This window comes from Notechis scutatus, chromosome 1, assembly GCF_049901735.1.
Source record: "Notechis scutatus isolate UNSWTSFEM ecotype Mainland chromosome 1, rNotScu1.2, whole genome shotgun sequence".
Taxonomy (NCBI): domain Eukaryota; kingdom Metazoa; phylum Chordata; class Lepidosauria; order Squamata; family Elapidae; genus Notechis; species Notechis scutatus.
Window position 1 is genome coordinate 290,729,133 of NC_142009.1, and position 24,560 is coordinate 290,753,692.

At 38.3% G+C, this 24,560-nt stretch overlaps 1 protein-coding gene across 1 annotated transcript in view; it reads right to left on the reverse strand.

Moving 5' to 3' along the window:
- SYNDIG1L (synapse differentiation inducing 1 like) overlaps nt 1-23,585 on the reverse strand; it is a 42,999-nt gene extending 19,414 nt beyond the window's left edge. Inside the window, exon 1 of the mRNA XM_026664270.2 lies at nt 23,380-23,585. The gene's annotated coding sequence lies outside the window, so the exon portion shown is untranslated. The remainder of the gene's footprint in view (nt 1-23,379) is intronic.
- Between the last annotated feature and the right edge of the window lie 975 nt (nt 23,586-24,560).

The window sequence follows — 24,560 nt, forward strand, 5'->3', positions numbered from 1 at the left end:
ACTGTTCTTCATATGTTGCCAGGGAGCAAAATAGAATTTCCTGACCTACATTAATGATTACCAAGAGGAACCATGTTAAAGGAAAAGCATTTTCAGTGTAAGAAGAGAAGATGAAATGAGCACCAGATGTAGTGTTAATATGAAATGTGTTGCTAAATGCGGGATTAAACCAACAGGAAGGTTAGGGAGTTGAGAAGTCTATGGGGGAGTTTGGTTAATTCACCTATGTGAAGGTACTCATTCAACAAAGCTGTGGAAGAATGCCTAGTAATAGAAATAGAATCAACTACCCCTACGATGGGTTTCTGGATCTGACAGAGACTAAATTGCTTTGAGAATTGGGATATTATGTGTTGTTGTTTAGAGGTACACTAGTTAAATTGGCCAATGTTCAGAGGGGAATAAAATCTTTATTCTCACTGATAAAATGTTTTTTTGGCAGAGGCAAAATGTTTACTGCCAAGACTTCTCTGCTAATGGTGAAAAACTAAAATGAGGTGCAGAATTCTTGATGAGGCCTAAAGATAAAGTTCCTGAAAGTGCTGGCATCTCAGTGGAGGGCAGTCAAAAGTTTTCTTTTACTGTCATAAATTCTCCAGTTGCATTTAAATATATATATATATTCTGCAATCTTGCTTGACTCTTTCTTAGACCTAGATGAAAACAATTAAAGTTGAGGGAGGGGGAGGAGTTATGCCGATTCCTGCAAAACTATGAAGTCATGAGAAAAGATGTAGTTACTATACAGTGTTTCTTGCTTGCTGACCTCTTTTCCCAGCTGCAGTCAAGCAAAATTGGAATTCAATTTCTCTACAGTGGAATGGAGGGTAAATAAGGCTCCTGCTTGTGCTGCTGCAAGACAGGCCATGGAGAAGTTGACATAGGACAGCCTCTATAAAGCCAGAATGTTAAATTTTAGACCAATATGTTGAACTTCAGTACAAAGAAAAGTGTCAGATGTCAAAAAACATGTCTTTATAACCTTTTTCCCCTCAGAGTCCAGTATATTAGGGTTGCACAAGTTTTGTAAATGGTCCACTCAGTGTAATTCCTGAACAGCAGAATGCAGAAGCCGAAAATATCAGACTGCTTTAATGAATAGTAAAGAAGGGCTATGCTTTGCTGTGTAAGGTCAAAAGGATTTCTGAATCATTTTCAAAGCATATGCAGACCTTTTTCCCCCCACTGCCCCATTATTATCTTCATAGAATTTTTAACCATTCAGTGGCACCCAGTAATAACCAGGTCTAAGTATAAACTACAATCCAAGTTTCTCCACCCCTTTTCCAATATTATTACTGGCTACATCATTGGTTTGTTGTGATATTTTTTCGTTGCAATGAATGGTAGTCTGAATTTGGATTCATCAAGGAGTTGCATCATGTATCCTGTCCATTGCAGGAAGATCTTTTGAGGAACTAGATGGGTAAGAGATTAGGCAAAACCATAAAGGAGTTCATTAATTCTGAATTACATGAGCCCAATCATTGTGGTTTTTAAATAATTTATGGCGTAGTACATGTGAACCCAGGCCTTGAAAAAGATATTTAGATACTCTGATGTATCTATATGTATAAATATCAGAATCGAACTATCAATAGTTTTCCCTGTGACCCTTTTATGGGAGAAAAACTTGGACTTTGAAGAACCAGGATAGAAAAAAATTCTGATGCTTTAGAACTTTGATGTTAAAGAAAATTCCAGAGAATACCATGGATACCCAAGGAAGCAAACAAATACATCATTGAATGAATCAGCCTAAGATTTTCACTTGAGGCAAAAATGACCAGTCTCAAATTATCATTGTCATTTGAGCACATATTATACAAAGACCTAGCTCTCTGGAGGAGTCTATTGTTTTAGGAAAGTTGGAAGGAAAGACAAGGTGACCAGTGGCAACATGGACAGACTGTTACTCAAGGAGATGGTGCACCATTGGAAGACCTGAAGAAACAGTTTGGGCACAGATTGTAATGGAGAACATCTATTGTCAAGAGTTGACACCGACTTGATGGCACATAATCAGTCAATATGTGAACTGTTTGTGATATTTTAACAAACTACTCTTAAAAACCATAGCTTAATATCTTGAAGCCAACCATGTGGCATAGTTGGAGGTGAATTTTAATTCTAATCTGCTTTCAAAAGACTTTCAACTAAATGGCAGCAGTAGCTGCAGGGTTTCTCTGGAGTTACTGCATTTGTTATAAAGCTGTTCATCTTGCTCTACCTCAATTCTGCAGCCAGTCTATTTGCATTTCTAAAAAAAATCTCTATATTAACATACTAATCTTCAGTCCTCTCTCTTCCTGCAATGGAAGCTAGGACCATAGCAGGTCTTGAAAGTCTTGCAGTGAAGACTGTATAAGAATACAAAAGATGGATCAGGTCTGATGTGAAAGACAATTGCCTTTTTTCTAGGAGAGAATGAACAGCTATAATTACTGGAACAGCTATAATTATTGATAGCCTTCTCTTTCATGAACTTGTATAATTCCAACTTAAAATCAGCACATTGTTTGCTATTTTGCAGCTTCTGAATATGAATTCTACAGGTTAACAATGAGCAGCTCCTCAGGTGCCAAATTTGTTTTTTGAAGCCACATTCTGAAGTTAAAATTGATGTGCTGCATATCCAGTTATTATTTTGAATTTTTCACTCTTGATTCACTCCACTGCAATATTTTGAAAGATAGAAAAGAAAGTGCTTCTTATTTAATTCCTTGACTCCTTTAATAATTTGATAGAGTACATATCTATTATGTCCCCCATTTTTTTTTACTTCTAAAGAGTATTCTTGCTCACACAATGGAGTTATTTTCCTCTTTTGGTTTTCTTTTTCTGCAGCTTTTCTAACCCCACAATATCCTTCTTGAGGTGTGGAACTCAGAACTATATATAGTAATTTAGGTGTGGAGAGGCTTTAAACTGGTATAAAGGCATTATAACAGTAACATTAAATTCATAATGGAATAAGATAGAATTATTGGATCTCAACCTTTAAAAATAGTCAAATATTTTCATGAATAGCAAATGTTTAATTGGACACAAATGACACACTGAATTATGGAAGAGATAATTAATTCAATTTCTATTTGTTCACTAGAGGTCTCTGTTGCTCTATATTATACTCTAGTTTGATTTCTAAAGGAGTTCTGAGTAAGAATAATTTTGTTTTGGAGATCTGGAAGTCAGATCTGCCTGATTCAACCAAATATTGACATTAGTCTGTAGAAAACTCTTTGTAAGTACCCTCTCAGTAACCAGCTTTCTTATTAACAATGCAATTTCTCAGTGAATAGTGCCATTGTTGTACAGCATAATCAGTATAATTATGTGGAGCTTTTACTGGTCAATAGCCCCAAAGCTTTTTACAGCATTTGAAAAGGAAATATATAGCCTGGCTGGATGTTCCTCCAATCCACAATCTGATTCATTGGGAATGTGCCAGAGCCTTTTATGCATTCTCTGCCTGTGGCTTAAAGTGGTGCAGTGGACTTTTTCATTTAAATTTTTACCATATCTTTGAGCTGTTTGTTTAGAAGAAAACCGAGTTCAGCATTTATCAGGATTTAAATTAATGTCAGCAAATTTCTTGGTATTTCTGGTTTTCTGGGACATAGACATTACTGATTTGTGGCAATGCTATTCCTCAAATACAAATCTGGATACTAGAGAATAAAACTATGTTCTTTCTAGCCCATAATAACCTAAAATGTGACCCATGCCAAGAATGATTATGGAAGACTTGACAACACATCACGACTGGGAGCACAGTAGACGTTGGGGCCAGTGGTGGGATTCAATTTTTTTTTTTACTACCAGTTCTGTGAGCATGGCTTGGTGGGCATGGTATGGTGTGGCTTGGTGGCCATGGCAGGGGAAGGATACTGCAAAATCTCCATTCCCACCCCACTCAAGGGGAAGGATACTGTAAAATCTCCATTCCTTCCCCACCCCATTAACCTGCTTTCCAGCTCTTTTCTCCTGTGCAGGGCAACAAAAGACCAGTCAGTCAGCTGGGACTTGGGAGGCAGAGAATAGATGGGAGCAGGGCCAGTCAGAGGTGGTATTTGCCGGTTCTGCGAACTACTCAAAATTTCCGCTACCGGCTCTCAGAACTGGTCAGAACCTGCTGAATACCACCTCTGGTTGGGGCCCATCTTCCTCATTTGGGAGAGTATTACATTTAGCAGTATATAAAAAGAAAAGAAAAAGGAAATCCAGTGGAGACTGGATTTCAGCATTGGTTGGTAAGGGATTCAGAGAGATTCAGGGCTTTCTGTGGCCCACAAATTCTAGCTTGCCCACTCTGATCTAACATTAGTAGTGAAATTTTACCTAGAGGACAAAAGTAATAGACTTGCCATTGACAGACACCCATAGGCAGAATGAGACAGTTGTCTCAAGCAACAGATTCTATGTATTTTCAAAAGACATCATATTCTTAGATTCTTAACTGAAGATAGCTAATTTGTCATTCTTATATTTCTATGATCAAGAGTAACACCAAATAACTTGGATGGCTTTGATCCCAGTCTCTGCACCTTTGATCCCAGGCTCTGCACCTTGTTGACTTAGGAAACATCTGTTGCTGCTGTTCATGAATTAAAATGTCTGGACATTCCTGGGGGGTTATGATAGTTATCCTGCCTTTCAGAATCCTTACTATTGTGCTGTTTTAATGAAATGGGGTAAAATTGGGGGTGCCAGGTTTGTACAGCTAGAAAATTGTTGACAGCAAAGCTTTTAATTTTAGGATTTTTTTAAAAAAAGTCAAAGATAAAAAATGAACTGAAGAGGTAGAAACAGTTCCATGTGCATATGATAAAACTGGTATACGCAGGGGAACCCAGAAAGTTAAAAAAAGGAAGTTATAAAACTGTTTAGTTTTAATGAGGTTGCATGTATTGTTGCTAATGGTGGTCATAGATAGTAAGGTGACTATTATACTTGTGCAATAACATAACACACACTGCTCACTAGTAAATTCCAGTTTTGCAAAAAGAGTACAACTTCTTGAACTGCAAAATACTCTATGTTGAACACTTAGAAAATATCATATTCCCACAACAAGAGTACAGCTTCTGTAAATCATTTCCATATGATGCAGATAAAAGAGTAACAGATGCAAATTTACTGAATAAAAACTGATAAACTGTAAGCCCATATTAAACCACAATATGAGTTATTCAGCATATTGCAGATCCATTCACTTCAAACTTTCAAGCAGGAGATCATACAATCAGGTTGAAAGAATTCCAGTCTAATAGTAACTCAACTGAGCTGGCAGGAAGGCAGCCCACCAACTGTGTATGATGGTGTACAAAGTACTTAATGAATCTCCCATTCTAGAATGCCTATAGGGACCTTGAAGCACATAGATGGCCACAGTATCTTTTATATTTACAGGAACATCTGCTGGGTGGCTTTTAAAAGAGATCCAGTGTGGTTTCTTGTGCTAGTTAACATAAAAGAACAGTTTGATAATCTGACATTATTGCCTCCATAAAAGCAGCCATAGTAAGGCAAAAGGATCTTACTACAGAGATGTAAATTGGAATACAATTTAGAACATTAGCTTGTTTGGTTTATGAACCTAATTAGCAAAACAAATAAGATAAAGCCAACAAAATAACTACAGGTGCATAATTTTTAAAGTGTGAAAGTGAAATCAACTGAGTTCAGTAACAGTTGGTTGCTAAGAGTAAGCAAACTAAATCCTGACCTTAATACTTTGTTTATATACTCAGTATGCATTTACTTTTAAATGAATGTTTTCACCAAGTGCCTTGAACTGATCTGAATAGTCACAACAGAGGAGGCTACTATTTTTTAAAATTATGTGCTACATTCTCAGTATTTGCAACCATTTCCTACTTTCTTCTTCTTCCAGTCACTAAGATTTTAGATGCACAACAGGTCTTAACTGAAGTCAACTGCAGATATCTTCCTTATTAAATCAATATGGCTTTTCTTTGTATACACTTATCAATCATATAGTTGAAACACTGACAGATTACCATGTCCTACATACAAGGCTTGTAATAAGTCATAACTTATGTTATCAAGTTTGGGTTGTGGCTGTGGCTTTCAAATGTGCACTTCTTGATCCTCATCCAGTACCTTATATCAGCTAGCTAGAAAATTTTGGGAATGGAATTCCACACATATTAAAATAGAGAAACACTAACTTATATTCACAACTACACCATGCTGATTTTCTTGTGGATTAGTTAACTCAGGTTTTGGTTCTGGGATATTCATGCCTTGCTTTGTGTTTATACTTCCAGCTATGCCTGTTAAGTTCATATGGTTTTGATTTTTCTGCCTGTGTATAAGAACTTTTCCAGAAACTAGGAATTATGTAATTCTTAGTTCTTGAACGAATATTCCTATAGGGAGGCCCTTTATTTGTCAAAGTAAACATTCTAGACCAGGGATCCCCAACCCCTGGTCCATGGATTGGCACCAGTCTGTGGCATGCCAGAAACCGGGCCACACAACTAAGTGAAGCCCCATCAACAGGATGCAGGCAGCACACAAAACCACACCCCCTCCGGTCTGTGGAAAAACCTCTCTCCACGGAACAGTCTTTAGTGCCGATCGGTTGGGGGCCATTGTTCTAGACTTTGCTAAATAAGCATTCTTGTTCTGTCATCTTTACTACCACACCTTTCCAATCCAGAAGTCCACATCAGTTCTGCTTCATACTACAGTACTAGTTTAGCATTCTAATCCTAACATCATGACTCTTCTGAAGAGATACACAGGATATGTTAAATTTATGTACACGTATTTGTCATGCAGGCAAAGTGCCTTTGACTTGAGTTGAAATAGTACTGCATTATTTTGCCAAGAGCAGTGTCCTCATAAAAAGCTTGTTGCTGGGTTTGGAATAAGATTGGCCAGCTGCTCCTAGCAAATGTGAAACAGCTTGTGTTTGTGAACTGTATGCTGATTGCATGCATTATTCGTTATTGTGTGCAAACCTCCCCCAGATATTCATGCCACCACTTATCTCTGAAGTCCATGACATACATTTGATCCCTTGGTGAGCATCATGCCTATTTGCAGATTGTTCTGGGTTTCCTTGTCCTACAGAACTCCTCCACTTATATTTCATTGGAGCACCTTTAAATCAAGCGGTTCAAAAATCTCCATAGCTGAGTTTCTTTTTATTTTACATTATCACGTATAAATATTATATTATCATATATAATCAAAACTCACAGGTAATATTGCTATACCACTTATTCCATGGATCACAATTTTTATCTATTGTCTCTGATCCACTTTGTCAAAGCATGCATTGCTTCAGCCAAAGGCAGTTAGTTGCCCTGAGTAAGTAGAGCTGCTGATGCTTAGGTGGGAAAGCAAGAGTGTTGGATTTTGTTTGGACAAAAGTGAAGATGGAATCGTGCATGTACAGTTAGCTAGGAAGTATTAGGCAAAGCTTTAACTTGAGCTGAGTCACCAAGCATTATAGCAGCTAGACTTGAAAGAAGTGTGAATTATTCAACATCTCTCTTCCCAGGACCTCTCTTCCCATATTTTCATGAGAAAGCCCTGGAAATCATATTTCACAAGTTCAAATTTTGTAATGTAAGACATTGAATATAATTTGTGTCATTTAAAATAGAACTCAGGGATTGATGTGAAAATATAAAAGGCATAATCCAAAGGAAGAAGGACAAGAATCTGCACAAATATTGAATTCTTGTTTGGTTTTCTGTTACTTCTTAAGACTATGGTTCAATAGGACACTGTCCTAACATTCTTCATTAAAAGAAAAATAAAAGAAATTTGGAAAGGAATTATGCAGAGATATTTTTTCTTCTAAGCATCCATATCTGCAGGAGAGAGGTAAGCAAATGATGTTGCATTTATCACAATTATCATTGCACAAATGACTTGAATTATGTACTTGTATCATTTTTTCACCACATCTGATGTATTAATCAAATAATCGTTTGCACAATTATATCATGATCATGTTGTCCAGATGCCAATACTGCCAAATTCTACTTTTTTCCATCTCGGGCCAGAATGAACCTTTATAGCAGATAGTTTTGTTGCTTTTGCTATTCCTATTATTATTTTAGTCATAAGACTAATTATAAATTGATTTGAATAACTTGTTACTTGCCTTATCTTTTATGCATCAACCTTTTTTAAAAAAATGAGCAAATGATAGTCAGATTGGTGGCACATATTTATTTTTAGATATATATGCATTCTACTCATTAGAACACTATGTTGTCTTTTGTATAACTAGGTTTCCTTTTATCTACCTTTTAAATTATTCTCTATTTTTTGATACCATTGTTCTTTATTTCATCCCTCAGATGACAGGGAGTATTGCTATAATTATCTTTGCATAACCAGAATACATTACTGCTGCGTAACAATAATAATACAGAATATTTAAGGAACATATCAGCAACTATTTATTTTTAGATTTATTCTGCTGTCAAGTGTAAAACCATACATTCTATTTTAAAATCAGCATATATTCATGGAGCTCTTGGAATTTCTGAAACACGTTTCATAAATTCAAAGGTTGGAACATAAAAGAATTTCTTTCAGAGTAAAAGAAGAGAAGGGAAGAAATTCTCTTGCTTGCTAGAAGTGCTGAAAAATAATGTACTTGTGTTGTGATTCCAGAAATAAGGCCTACTGAGCCCATTAGAATTAGGATGTCTGTGAATGCATCATAATGGAAATGAATTAGAACAAAAAAGGCTATAGATTTGCATAAATTTTCTATATGTTAATATATATGCCAAGGGTGAGCATCCTGTGGCCCCAGGGTTGTATGGCGTTTTTCTTTTGCAGACCTCGGAATTCCTTTTAACTGTCATTGCTGAAAATTGGCTGCATTGTTTTCTGCCATTTTGACTGAGGAATCACCTTTAAGTTATAGTGTAAGTCATAAATAGGGTTAAAATAACATTACCATACATACATGGCCACCAACGATTCCCTTTTGTAGTAAACAGTATTACAGGAGAGCTAGTGTGATATACAGGTAGTCCTCAACTTACGACCACAATTGAGCCCAAAATTTATGTTGCTAAGTGAAACATTTCTTAACTGAGTTTTGCTCTACTTTATGACTTTTCTTGCCACAGTTGTTAAGTTAATCATTGCAGTTGATAAATTTGTAACACGGTTGTTAAGTGAATCTGGCTTTCCCATTGACTTTGCTTGTCAGAAGGTTGCAAGAGGGTTATCACATGACCTGCAACCATCATAAATATGAACCAGTTGCCAAGCACCTGAATTTTGATCATGTGACTACAGGGATGCTGCAACAATCATAAGTGTGAAAAATAGTCATCACTTTTTTCAGTGATGTTGTAACTTCGAATGGTCACTAAATGAACTGCTGTAACTTGAGGACTACCTGTTAAGGCATCAGGCTAGAAATTGGAAAACTGTGACTTCTACTCCTATTTTTGATACAAAGTCAGCTGAGTGACTTTGACAGTCACTTTCTCTCTGTCCTATGAAGGAGGCAATGGAAAAACACAAAAGTTGTCAAAAAAAACAGCAGGGACTTGTCCAGGTAGTCTCTGAGTATCATGTAAGGTTGAATGGAAGAAAAAGACAAGAAATATCCTTATGTTTCACAATGTTTAGTTCCACATATCAAAGTGGATAGAAGCATGCTGGCATTCAATACCATATTTTGCTTCTTTTAACTATCATTCATCCCTTGCAGCAAACCATTTACTATCCATTCAATTTCTATCAACACTGGAATGTCTAAAATTATTCTAATTACTTTCTCATCCTTAGTACTAAATAATCTACCAAAATACACATATACTGTCTATATACTTCTGGTTTTTCAGCATTAATATATAGCTTGCAAATGTTCATTCCATTCCCCCGAAAAAATTTTTTTTATAAAAAAAAACAACAGTAATTATCATACTTGTTGCATCCAGTACTTGCTATCAGCCATTCATGTTCTCAGCAAACAGCACAGCTCCCTCTGAGGTAAAAGTACGTGTGTATTCATATTTTCCATTAATGCACTTCTAATGTGTTACATAAGCATTCCTGATAACATTTATAAATACATAAATCAACAGAACACCGTCTTCTTTTATTCCCTGAGCAATGTTGATTCACTTGCTATGTAATTTATTTACCACCACACATATTTTACTTCCACCATATATCACTTTTATCATATTCAGCATCCTAACCTTCAACTCCATATTTTTGCAGAATATTTCATAACTAAAATCCTTTTACTTTATATAAATCAACAAACATACATTAATCCTTTTTTTTCCACATTTATATAGTGATGTGTTGAAGAGCAAAAATCTGAGCTGCATAACTCCAGCTTTACATAAAGTCACATTGCATTTCACAAATGTTGCTTGCCTTGTTTTGATCAGAATTCTGCCAAGGCTTCCCAGACATACTTAAGAAACTACTCCATTTATAATTTCAGCATTCATTCATGCTGCCTTTCTGTCAGCATAGAATGCAGTCTTCACATGCATATTAAGTAAGTTGGGCAGCAACAACCTTTCTATAGTTACATTCTTTACCCCTGGAGCTACTTTTAACATTCACACAATATATATGCCTCCCTTTTCACTACTTTTTTCTTGGACACCAATGTTTCTATTGTTTGTTTCAGTTGTACAGTTTAAATTATTATTGCATGATAAATCTCTAAAATTATTGGATATCCACTTTTCTACTTAATCTCCCTTTACTTTCATTCACCCTGCTGAAGGTTCCTTCTATAGCCCTCTTTATTACTCCTGAAACAATATTTTACTTCCATCCAAATTACTCTTTATTTTTTGCAACCCCTTAAAGTATTTCTTGCTGCCTTTGGCTGTATTCTTGTATAGTTTCTCTCCATACATGATACCCTCCCTTCCTCCCTATCTTTCCTGTTTTTCTCAGATGATTTTTCAGGTACAAAAAAGTAAGAAAGAAACATTTCATACTACCACTCTGAAAAACAAAAACTAATACTTTGATATTTTCATCCTTACTCTGCTAATAACCAAATGTTGATTGGCCATCTTTCATAAGCAAAAGCAGCGTCAAAAGGAAAACAAATTGAAGACCAGCCTGGACATTGGCATAGGAAGTCTTGTAGGAAAAAGGAAAGAATGGAGGGCCAATGGTGGAGTACAGTAGAAAGCAAGGCAGGTGCTGGTAGGCAACTTAGATAACAGCAGCAAAGTGATCCATCCAGGTACTAGCAAATTCCAAGAGACAACAAGGTTGAGAAAGGAAGGGAGGTTATTTTAACTCCCATATTGAAGGGACGAAACATAAAAGATGCTGGAAGAGCCAAATAGACTAGATACACACAAGCCATTGACAAAGTTGAAATGGGGGAGATGCAGCAGGTACAGGTGAAACCAGGATGAGTCATCTATTTTAGGTATAGGAGGAGTGACTGGGCTGGATGCACCTATCCAGGTGGAGGCAAAAAGTGAAAGGAGTTCATAAAGAAGGCTAAATACAGAGTATAGAATTAAAATGGAAATAAGATGAATGGAACCAACTGGGAAGCATGTTATGGATAAAACAAATGTAAGACGAAGAACAAGAATCATTCCTATGGAGTACAATTAACTACAGAAAAAGAGGAAGAACAGAAGAAACAATATAATAGGAAAGTATCAAGAATGTAGGAATTTCAGTAATATTGTTAGAAAGAAATAGTACAGTAGTTTTAATGGGGCTGAGCCACTTTTTAATACTGGCCTAGTACAGTATTGGGCTAGGTTATAGTTAAGCCATTAAACTATAACCTATAAACTATAAGGGGACATTAAAGGACTAAAAACCCCAGACAGCAAAATGTAGAATAAGGGAATGTTATATTGTAAGAGAAGACATAGAAATAAACGTAAGAGTAGATAATGTATTTAAGAGAATAACAGAGTTGGAATGGTCCTTGGAGGTCTTCTAGTCCAATGCCCTGCACAAGCAGGAGATCCTATGCCATTTCAGACAAATTGTTGTCCAGTCTCTTCTTAAAAATCTCTAGTGATGGAGCACCAAGAACTTCTAGAGCAAGCCATTCCATTGATTAATTGTTGCTATTGTCAGGAAATTTCTCTTTAGTTCTAGGTTGGCTCTCTCCTTGATAAATTTCCATCCATTACTTCTTGTCCTATCCTTAGGTGCTTTGGAGAAAAGGTTGACCCCCCCTCTTCTTTGATATTAGATTAGATATTAGAAAACTGCTATACTGTCACCTCTAGTACTTCTTTTCATACCCAGTTCCTGCAACCGTTCTTTATATGTTTTAGCCTTTAGATCTTAATCGTCTTCGTTCTTCTTCTTTGCACTCTTTCTAGTGCAGGGGTGTCAAACTTGATTTCACTGAGGGCTGCATCACTGTTGTGTTTGACCTCAGGGGTGGGCATGACCAGTGGGGTGCCTGTAGTGGCCTGAGTGCTCTGCCAGTGAAAATAGGCTCCGAGCTCATTTTTGGCTGCGACGGCTTCCTGCAATCCTCTGCCAGCAGAAACAGAGCTCGGGAAGGCTGCCCGCAGAGGCACCATGGGCTGGTCCTTTGCTGTTTCCAGGGTGGCCCCATGGGCCAGATCTAAGCACCCTGTGGGCCAGATCTGGCTCCTGGGCGTTGAGTTTGACACCCCTGTTCTAGTGTTTCAACATCTTTGTTGTACTTGGTGACCAAAATTAGATGCAGTATTCCAAGTGTGGTCTTACCAAACCATTATAAAGCAGTACTAATACTTCATGTGATCTTGATCTAGTCCCTCTGTTGATGTAGTCTGGGACTGTATTGGCTTTTTTTGGCAGCTGTAGTACACTGCTGGCTTACATTTAAATGGTTGTTCACTAGGTCTCCTAGATGTCCCTCATAGTTACTGCTGTTAAGTCACTTATTCTGTACCTGTACATTTGGGTTTTCTTGCCTAAGTGTAAACCTTACTTTTCTCACCCTGTTTTTTTTTGGATAGAGCCTAATGTTCAAATCTGTCAAGATCCTTCTGGATCTTGAGCCTATCTTCTAAAATGTAGGCTACTCCCCCCAGCTTGGTATCATCTGCAAATTTGATGAATTCCCTTTCTATTCCCTCATCTAAACATTTATGAAGATGTTGAAGAGTACTGGGTCTTGGGTGTCCCACTACATGCTTACCTCCATGTAAATGTAGTTTCACTGAAGACCACACATTGAGTCTGGTTGGTGAGCCAGTTATGAATCCATCTGGTGGTAATGCTATCTAACCGGTGTTTTTCTATCTTATCAAGTAATAGGTTGTGGTCTACTTTGTCAAATGCCTTAACTAAAGTCCACGTATATTATGTCCACAGCATTTTGCTGGTTAAGTTAGATATTAGCAGGAATACCAAAATAAGGTACAAAAATGGGAAATTTACAGTAAGTAAGAGAGCATATTATTATTCACTGGAAATAAAGTTTTTCTTTGTAGTGGACTTTCTCCAATGGCAGTATCTCTGACTTACAGGAAGGTGTACTTTGATTTTTGATGATTTAGGGCAATAGTGATGAACCTTTTCAGCACCGAGTGCTGAAACAGGAGCACACATGAAAAAGGAAGAGTAACTCCCAGTGCGTATGCTGGAAACCAGAAGCTCAACTTTCTGGTGCGTGCATGAGCATCAGCCACCTGGTCTTCCAGTTTCTAATGCGCATGTGCATGCAAAGACCAGCTGGCCAGCACACACATGTGCGCCATGGACCTACTCTTGCAGTTTCCGGTGCTCTAGCTGACCATCATGCATGTACATGTTGGAACCCAGAAGAGCAACAGGTGATGGCTGGCGTGCCTGGAGAGATGGCTCTGCATGCCATTTCCAGCATGCATGCCATAAGTTCACCATCACAGATTTAGGGTCATTCTCACATGACCCTAAAATTCCACTCACACTTTACAAACATCCACTTATAATAAAAAGAGGTCTAACAAAGTTCAGCTTCATGTACTATAACTCACTCTTGCACTTTTGCAAGATGAAGACTTAATTTTGCATTTTTTACAATTGTAGACCATCAATACAAAGGTATTTTTGTGATAAAATAATTAAAACACATATGAATAAATTTCCCTTTAAAAATATGACAGATGTTCAACAGTATTTGTCTTCAGGATGTTCTGGTGAGAATAGTTTACTCTACTAAATCAAAATGCAATTGCTGAGAAAATCCTATGAGGACTTTTATGAAGCACAGATGACATAAAAACCAGTGACAATCTCCTATTATTTATTTTTAAACTTTTAGTCAAGAAATATCACAATATTTTCAGCTTTCCATTTTCATCTATGTCTAAAATCCTTGTTAATAAGGAACATCCTTATTTCTGATTTCGGTCCTGCTGAATTGTTACTTTTATAACAATATAACTGGAAATATGGGATCTACGCAAGGTTATATCACTCCCCAGGATTTTTAGAACTTAATCTATGAATTTAAATAACATATTTTGTTTATAAGTTTATATTTTATGACACTGATGATATATAGTGTACAGTATGCCATTTCACATTATGATGAGCTCATTCTGTAGTGTTGTAAGTTTTTTATCCTGAGCAAATATTTGTATAAGAAAGAAAGCTACCTGCTTGGTTTTTAAAACAGTGCCAGAAATGGAGTTGTAGGATATGTACAGTATTTCATCTATTAATGTTGTAGAATATAAATCTAGTATAAACATTCTGTGTTCAACAAAAGCAGCAAATACTGAATTTGACAATGCTATGTTTTCTGATTCAATTACCAAATACGATGAGACTTCTCAGACTGAAGATAATAGGAAAGACTGACATCACCAAACAGATTTTCTGTGCACTTAGGTCATGACCTACAACTATGGAAAATGCTTTATAATCCATTGGAACCCAATAACTTTTACCAAATAAAGTTTTATCCTGGTCAACTAAATGCTAATTGTTGCTGCCTGATGCAGCACATCTATCACTAAAGCTTGGTAGAAAAACACCCCAACACAATCTATGTTTCAAGTTGTACAGGTATTGCTCAAGTTATAACATTAATGGATGGTCATAACTTGTGATGGTCATAAAGTGACCAACCTGATTTTACAAACTTTTTTGTGGCAGGCATTAAGTAAATGGTAAGTTGTAAATAATCACAACAGACATTAAATAAACCAGTTTTATTATGGGCATGGTTTTGCTTCCATGAAAACTGGAAGTAAATGATGGTGTTTGGCAAAAGCAATGCAAAACACCGTTACAAGATCACAGAACTATTGCAAATAGTCATAAATGAGGTCTAGTTGTGGAGTGCTTGCATTGTAGCCACATGACTGTGTCTGTAGAGGGGACTGTTAGAACTTCGAAACTGGGTTGTAAGTACTCCCAGATAGGTCTCTCATAACATTACACTGTAATAAAAACAGTGATAGTTGATGTTCAATATGGCAGAATTCCCCACTCTCAGAAGTCTCCTTTCTTCCTTTCCTGTTCATCTCCAGTTCTAGGAAAGGCAACTGCTAGCAAACAGCTCCGATGTATAAAAGGGAGGTAACTAAATGTCCTTTCCAATTTAATTATATGCCAACGTATACTGGCAAGTGTATGACACATATGGTGACAAGGAGACAAATGTAGTTTTATCATAGTATATCAGGAAAAAATGGCTTACAATATTGGAAGGTCTGTGTGTGCATAGGTATAATTATACAGTATATTGAACCATGCTGTGACCCAGGTCATAATGGTCATAAAACAGGCAAGTTTGCTCTTTCTCCTCCTCAGCTTTTTCCCGTTTATTTTCTCCTCTGCTCTATTGCTTCTGTGGTAACAATCGGAGTGAGACTTTTTGCTTATTTTGCCTATTTCTAGGAAGCAACCAGCAAGTCTTTAGGTGTAAGAAAATCAATAAATAATAACAGTTAAAAAAAGCTCAGGGATATGAAACTGCTGCCTACAACCCTACTTGAAAAACATATTTATTTAGGCATATTTGGCTCAGAGATAAAAATTGAAAATCTGACAGATTGTAAATATAAAAAGGCACATGCAGATAAAGTATATGAATAGAGGTGTGGAAGGTGTCTAGATTGGTCTGATGTAGCAGCTCCAGTAGAAATCTGAAGACTGGAACGAGAAACTAATGAGATTGAAAAATGACACTAAATCTGAATAACTTGCAAATCTCAGTGAGAGTAGAGAAATTCACATTGCATAAGCTTACTAAAGAAAGTGACACTGAGAATGATGCAGAGTTCAGTTCCAACTGGAATATAAATGAAAAGAAAGGACGCTCAAGGACCTCAGTGATGTACAAATAAAATAAACCTTATAGTATATCTAATTCATCAAATAATTCATTCTTCCAGTCAACAAACCTACACATAGATCATTTTTGTGTACTAGAACCCAAGTGCACTAGTTTCAGGAATGTTTGTTTTAATTATTAAATAGAACTCTAAAAATATTCCAATTGGTTATTTCTGGCAACGATATTAATCAGTTTATATAAGAAAATGGAAGCATTCAAGGAAAATGAGAACCCTTTATTTTTATGAATAGTTTATTTCCATTTTTTTCTTCTGTTCAATTGTGTCTGATTCTCAGAAAGTATCCAGACAAGTCCCTGAAGTTTTCTTGGCAAAGTTTTTCAGAAACGGTTTGCACTGCTTCCTTCCTAGGGCTAAGGGAGAGTGACTGCCCCAAGTCACCCTGTTAGTCTTGTGCATAAGACAGGACTAGAACTCAGAGTCTTCTGGTTTCTAGCCCTATGCCTTAATCCCTACACTAATCTGGCTTTCTCTTTCTCATTACTGAACATTAAATAGCATTATAGGCTTTTTCTATATTGCCATATTGTTTTATATTAAAAGAAATACGTTTACATAGCAGTACATTGTTTTATTGGGTGTATATGATACTTCATAATACCACTGTATTTTCAAATATAATAAATAAAAATACAGTAAAACGTCACTGATTAGTCATACCCAAATGGCTAATTGATGTCATAATTTTATTTTATTTATTTTTACCCTGCCTTTATTACTTTTCTAAACTCAAGGCATCAAACATGCCTAACACCCCCCCATCCTCCTATTTTCCCACAACAACCATCCTGTGATGTGGGTTGGGCAGAGATAGTATGACCAGCCTAAAGTCACCCAGATGGCTTTCCTGGCTAAGATGGGAACAGAACTCATGATCTCTCGATTTCTAGCCTGGTACCTTAGCCACTACACCAAAGTGATTAATTCCCCCAATCAAAGAAAAGGGGGAAAATGCTCCCTTTTTACATGTATGGAAGAGGCTATGACAATACTGTATAAGATCTCCAAAAGAGATTTAAAGCAGGAACCGAACAGCTGTATATCAGGAATGGTGAAGTTGGTAATCCTTGTATCAATTCAGGATGGATTAGGCATCCTTGAAGATATCTCCCACACTCTATGATTTTCCTATTGCATTAGACAGCAGTCACCCTTTCAAGAAGAGGAATTATCCATAAGATACCATGATATAATTTTCTGCTTTCCAGAATGTGAAACAGTGTGATTTCAACCTGCCCAAACTCTCAAACCTCTGCCTTCTCTTACTTTGAAATATAAGGATACAGGAAACATTTCTACAGAGTAAAGGCTAGTTCTTACTGGAATGTATTTAATAATTTTATACAATCTACAACTGAATGTGTGGAACAATTTCATTAGTATCAATGAACCGGGAACATATGAACATTATCTGAAGTGTCAATTCAAGCCACAACTGAGTGCTGCTGTCAAAAATTAAGAGTATACAAATGTGTATATTGATCTTTGTGTAAAATAGCAAAATTTCTTGAAATGCAGAAGATATTGGACTCTTTTTCCACATAGGCCAGTAATGTCTATTTAGGAAGAGATCCTCTTTCCTTGATCTGTTACTTGCTTTGTAACAGGAAATGTCAACAACTGCCTCTAAGTCTTTTTGCATGCAAATCACAGCCTTTACCACTAGGTTTGGAAGCTGTAACAAGTAAATGTGAAATTCTGCAGACAGAACTGCTTTGCAAAGTATTTGGTGTTTTCTTTTTTCTTATCTTGGGCCCCAGGGAAAAGACTGAAATGCAGGCACTGAACATCTGACAGTATTCCAGAGAGGATTTCTCAATCTTTCTACAATCATGGATTACTGAATGAACATTTTAAAAGCGCAAGCTCACCAATTAAAGAAACACATTTCTTTCCAGGTTTTTTTGCCTTTGAGAATACACATTCACATTTTTGCTGAACTAGAATTTTATGATTGTATTTGTTTATGTTTTTCCATCTTTTCAGTCATGAAGACCCCATTAAACTAAATTTTGTACTAGAACATTAAACTGAAAACAACGTATTTATTTACCATTTCAAACAATATCAACAACTCTTTAGTACAAACTTTTTGAACAAAAATATTCTTCATAGAAATCCTTGAGTGCTTGGCCAGCATTTTAAAATATTCATCATCATTTTACCTGTTTGCACTTTGAACGGCCTTTTGGACTGGTTAGTTTATTTAACACAGTACATGCAGTATCATGATCTGGTCATTATTGTTAGTAGGATCTCTCCAGCTGATAGCTGGTATATGTAGGGATACAGGTTGAAAAACTAAATCAACTTTGGCCTGTTTGCTTAGGAAAGAGGATCTCTGAGGATTGTTCACCTGCTGAGAATTACTGGGCAAATCCACACAACCTCCTTGCTTTAGCCATGTATTCTATGCATAAGTCTGCACATACCCATATATATCTCAGTGCAGCTGACCCAGCTCAAAAATCACTTAAAACTCGACACTTTGGAAGTGTATAACATTCATTTGAAATCTGGTCTCCCATTTTTCTTCTCACTGCGTGTCAGTCACTTTTTTACCATTATTTTCTATCAGTCGGTCAATGGTTGAAGAATATGATTATTATATTTCATATATTTCAGCTCAAATGCTGAAATAACATCAGCAGTCATAGTTATAAATTATATTGGCTTCAATGAAAAGTACTGATCAATCTGATCACTTTAAATGCCAAACTACTCTCCATATTTGAGCTTTGATTCCCTTCCTTTCTCCCAAGGTCTTGAATAGTTGGTGTTTTAATGATTAGGGCTATGAAAAATTGGAGTTTGAAGGAGAAAGGTACACAAGAACACCTATGCCAACCTCCCAGCAAATATTTCAATTGAATGTCTCTTTTTGGAATCACGCTGCAGCTAGTTTAAAGAATCACCAGCAAGAATATGTGAGCACCATTGCATGCTCCAAAGCACTTTTTTTTCCTTGAAATCCACAGAGCCCTACTTAAAGACAGCATAGGTAAGAAATCTCCAAGCAAGGCTCTTTGTTCTATAGATCTCTTTGCTCCTCTACTGTGGTTAATCTGTTCTTGCTTTTTTCCCTTTCTCTTCTGCATTCAGATAGTGGAAACAGTGACTCTTTAGATGAGGAAATGCCAAAAATATTATTGTGAACATGCAAGTTATTCTAAAATACTGAATGTAGGTTGACTTGGAATACAAATATTGGACTGACTCATGGTAGTCCATTAATTCAACAAAATGTCTATGTCTCTCAGATCTGTAATCTTCAGAGACAACCTCTGAAAACCTCTTTCTAAAAAAAGAAAAAGTTGAGGGAATAAAGCAAAATCTGACAAAAATATATTTCTCTTATAAAAGTCCTCATAAAACATCTCTCTGGGGAAATAATTTCCCAGATGCTCAAAATACATACTTCAGAAAGAAGGGGTATTAGAAGCATATGCTTGAAAAAGACTGGAAAAGAACATGAGAGTTTTTCAAAGCACTGCAATTTTAAAAAAATGACAAAGAAAGGAAGAAGTAGGTGATATTTTTAGGGATAAGCGAATGATAAATATTTGTCTCCATCTTCTTTTACTCTAGCTGAATTCCATACATTTGCCCTTTCAAATTTGCCTTTGGAACTGTTCTAGGAAGAGCAGGTGGAGATGATATTATGGAGGGAGGACTAAAAGAAGATGCAGAAAAGGTTAAGCAGTCCCTGTTCAGTTCTGCATTCTACAACCTATCTGTTACCAGAAACAAAAAATGTTTGTTTTTAAAGAGTTCGTTTTAGACTTTTTCACAGAATGTAAATTGCATCTCATGTAATTTCTCTTTTTACATTCATTTTTTATGTATACAGCAACCTTCTCCAACATGACACTTCAGGCTTATTCTGAGCGTTACAATCTGGAGATTGCCAGATTGGAGACAGCTGATATATATGGTTTTACACAAAAATTACAGAAGGATTGTCACCATTTAAACTTGACAAACAAGCCAATTAATGCATGCAGCAGATCCCTTGTGCACTAATGACAAAAATCACTATTGTGGCATTACACAAATCTAAGTACACCACTACAGCATTTTTCCTATATATGATTATAGGGGATTATATAATTACTTTTTATATAACCCCACCATTTTCTGAATTTAAATATTAATCACATACTTACCACCTAGAAACCTGAGGGTAGGTTATCCCTAACCCACATTTTCTTTGATATATGCATTCTTACCAAATTAGTACTTGCCTTGTTTCTCTAGCACTGATTCTACATAGCCCCAACCCTTCTTTCAATACTTTCTGCTAACAGAGCTCACCTAATCACCTTTATGTCCTACAATTCTGAACTGGGATTGGCTATAGGTGTATTGCAAAGCTGTATGTCCTTCTCCAATAGAATTGTATAATTTCCCTCCATTTTGAAAATATGAAGCTTTGAATGATTTTTGAATATCTTAGCAAAGTTAGAGCAATCAATTTAAGATTTAGGAGTGTGTGTAATTCATTGTCTTTCCTCAAACCAGTCAAATGGTTGAAATGAAGCAAGGTGCCAATTTAGTATACTTTAATCCTCAACAGAAAAAGGGAAAAAATAGGTTTCCACTAAGCACGTCTTAGTGGAAACATACACTTGGAAATGTGAAGATAATCAGACTTCCATAGGTGATGAAAGGCATCTTCCTTTTTTTAGAGTTTGAACAAAACTCGATTTGAACTTCACATTTTAAAGCTACAATTAATTAATGAATCAGCATGCAACAATCCGGTAAACCAGCATGAGAAATCAGTCCCAGGCATAAAGATGAAAGCATATCTGGGAATGACTTTTCTTGCAAGGAAGAAAGGATTCTAGTCTACAAAGCAGTCTGGAAGGCAGGAGGGCCATCGCAAGAAGTGCCTGTTATAAAGCCAATCTTCCCAGAGTCGGATAAAGAAAGCCTTCCAGGGTTTTACACCCGAGTTGCTGCATTCCCCCCCACCTCAAACACACACACTCCAAAGGACTCCATGCTAGTTTATATGATGATAGTCATATCTCTAGCCCTGCTGTAATGAGAGGGGTCAAGGAAGGGAGAAAGCTATTCTCCAGAAAGAGCTGCTGCCTCTGAGTAAAGTGGCAAAAACTACCCTCTGGGACAAAACTAACCTGCCTGGAGGAAACAGCTAGAAATGTGTCAGGGCAACAAGCCTAGATGGATATCCAATCTCATATTCAGAAGCAAGATAGGCTTCTGAAGGGCAGGACATGGTTGAGTTTAGTTCGCTCAGGCTTCACAGGATGAGCTGAAGGAGAGGGGAAAATGGGATATGAGACTTTAGCAACACAGGGGCTATTAAGCCAGGCAAAAGAAGTGTCTCTAACCTTCTGCACCTTCCTACGTGTGTAGGGATGGATGTTCTTGAAGACAGGTAGAAAGCAGCGGAGTTCCATTTATAAAATGAATATTTGTTTTGCCAGTGTTAATTTTATATTCAGGGTCCAATCTAAGTTGATCACTGGGACCAAAGGTTTATTCTTCCAAGCTTTCAATTTTATATTCAATTTGCAGTCAATGTGAGCAAAAAGCAATGATGAAACACAAGCAAAAAACAGACTACAAAACACATCTTCACAGGCTTTTAAGAAATACTGCTGTTGTGGTCCAATAGTTAATAGATCCCAAAGCTGGGAGAGAGAAGCGGGCTCTGCCTATCCTTAAATCTGATAAGCTCTTGCTCCTGTTTGGCAGGATGGGCTCCTCAGGTCTTCCTATCATACTTTTAATTGTGGCTTCTTCATTCAATGTGTTTTGACTCCAGGCTTTCCCTGTCACCAACTCTTGATATCTTGAGACTTATTAATCATTTAGATTAGACCAGCTCTTCATAATCTGGTGCCCTGAACATAGTTTGGATCTGGCAGGGAATTCTAATCATTGTGATCCCAGCGCATCCAGGAAATGTCAACTTATAAGGGCTCAAATTAAATTACATACATCAGATGCAAACAAGCCTTCCCCAAACTGGGGCTCTCAGAGGTGCCAAGACTGCAATGCCCAGAATGCACAGCCACAGCTGGGAATAATGGGACCAGAATCGACCCTTCTGAGGTGTGAGTTTCTGCTAAATATCAAGTATACCCACAAAGTGAGCCTTGTTTAAACAATGCTTTGACCTTAACTTTCCAGTTCTGGATTCAAATCCCCTCCTCTTCCACAGAGCATAATGGATGGCGGAGTACAATCATCTCCCTGATTAACTTCACAAGGAACTCCCGATATCCTTCTGAAGTCCACAGGGCCTCTCTCCTCCAATCCAAGGTTTTTCTTCAGAAACTGGATTTATGGAGTTTTTCCTCAACAAAGGTAACTGCCGGACCTGGGACTGGCGCCTTGCTCAGCTTTTAGACTAAGGCTGCCATTCGGGCTGAAACGGACACACATATCGGACTTGCTTCCCAAGCGGAAGCCTGTCTCCAGCTAGAGCCCAGCGCCTATTGAGTTGTGCACAGGCTCCCCGAAGGCGGCGTTTCAAAGCGGCCTTTTTCCAGCCCTTCCACCAGGTGCGAGAAGCGGCCAGCGTCCGCGGCGGGCGAGGAAACGGCAGGGGGCTCTCCTCCCCCGGATGCAGCGCAACCGCCCAGGAACAGCATTTTAGGGCAAACCGGTCCAGCGGGTTTGCCCGGCACTAGCCCCGACTTCGGAACCACAAGCCCACTAACCTTGCATGGTAACGGCAGCCCGGGCTGGCCCTCAGGTTCCTCGGCGTGGCGGGAAGTGAAGCCACCTTTCCCGCGCGTTCAAGGCTCCCGAGGGCGAGGCGAAAAGCGCCTCGACACCCGCCGAACTTCCGTCCAGGACTGGGGAAGAAACTCTCTCCTCGCCCTCCCCACTTTTGCTTCCCTCCCCCGGGCTGCCCCCCCGTCCCCACCCCGCGTCCGTCCTCCAACCACAGTCGCGCCGCTCTCAGCAAAGACTTGAGGGAAGGGACGAAGCTGGAAACTTTCCGGGCTTGCTCGGGAAGCGCAGTCCCACAAAACAGCCGCCCGCTCGCGGAAAAGAGGGGAAAGGGAAGGCGCCTTACCTGGGCAGGGGAGGAGGAGGAGGAGGAGGAGGCTGCCTCACCCGCCGAGCTGGAGGCAGGCGGGGCGGAGGCAGGCGGGCGTAGGCATGACCCCCGGGTGGGCACGCTCGACTGGTCCTCGGGCGGCGGCGGCGGGAGAATTTCGGGTTAACGGGTGAGCGTCCGCGGCTGGAAGCAGCGCGGAGCCCAAGAGGCAGAGCGGCGGCGGCGGCGGCACAGGCGGAGTCAGAGCTGAGATGGGGATGCGCCTGAGAGAGCAACGGGCGGAGATGAGCTGCTCCTCACGGCCCCTCCGGCTGCCGCAAAGCCTGGCTTCTCCTCCGGACGAGAGCGCCCGCCACTCGGCCCGCCCGCCGCCTCAGTGGGGCGCTGCCAACGCGGGGCTTCTGCTCCCGGCGCGCTTCTTCTCTTTTTTAACTTAAGGCAGAGCTTTTGCCTTTCCGTCCTGCGCCGCCTCCCTTTTCTTTCAAGGCTTCCAGCTCTGTTTTAGTCAACGGCAGTCAGGAAGCATAAGACCTGTTCTAGAGATTTTCAATTTCAATTGATTGTTCAGCGTCAGTTACAGATTTTGCTCCATCTTTTTGCCTCCTCCTTTTTTTCCACTCCCCCCCAACCCATCGTTGAAAGATCTTTCAACCTCCCAGCGACATGGATGTTTACTGTAATTTCAAAGTAAGATTCATGGTCGTTTATGAAGCTTCCTTCTAACTGCACATCTCATTCAGCCTGTTGACTTGATTTATTGCATAAACGAATCAAGTTTTATACCAAACAGTTGTCTCTTATCCTAAAATAATTCACATCGGCAATTACAAGGAACATCAGTATATTTATATCAGTACTATTCAACATTTCCTTTTTTCATGCCTCCTTCAACCCTTGATGCAGAACAGGATGTCAGTTCAGTCCCACCAAAGTTGCAACCTCTAGAATGATGTTCTCACCTGTTCCTCTTTGTGCCAGAGGATATTTTCAAGGAAGTGGATGAAGCAATTTGAACTACTGTAACCCAAACTGGGTTTTTCTTCTTTTTGTTGAATGTTAACTTAAACCTCTCTCAGTATCTTTAAATATAACATAAACGAACTCATTAATATACTGATTCTAAGTGCAATTACCAGAGACTAAATTTCAGTTAATTCAACAGGTAAAGATTGGGTGCAGGGGAATCTTTACTCAAT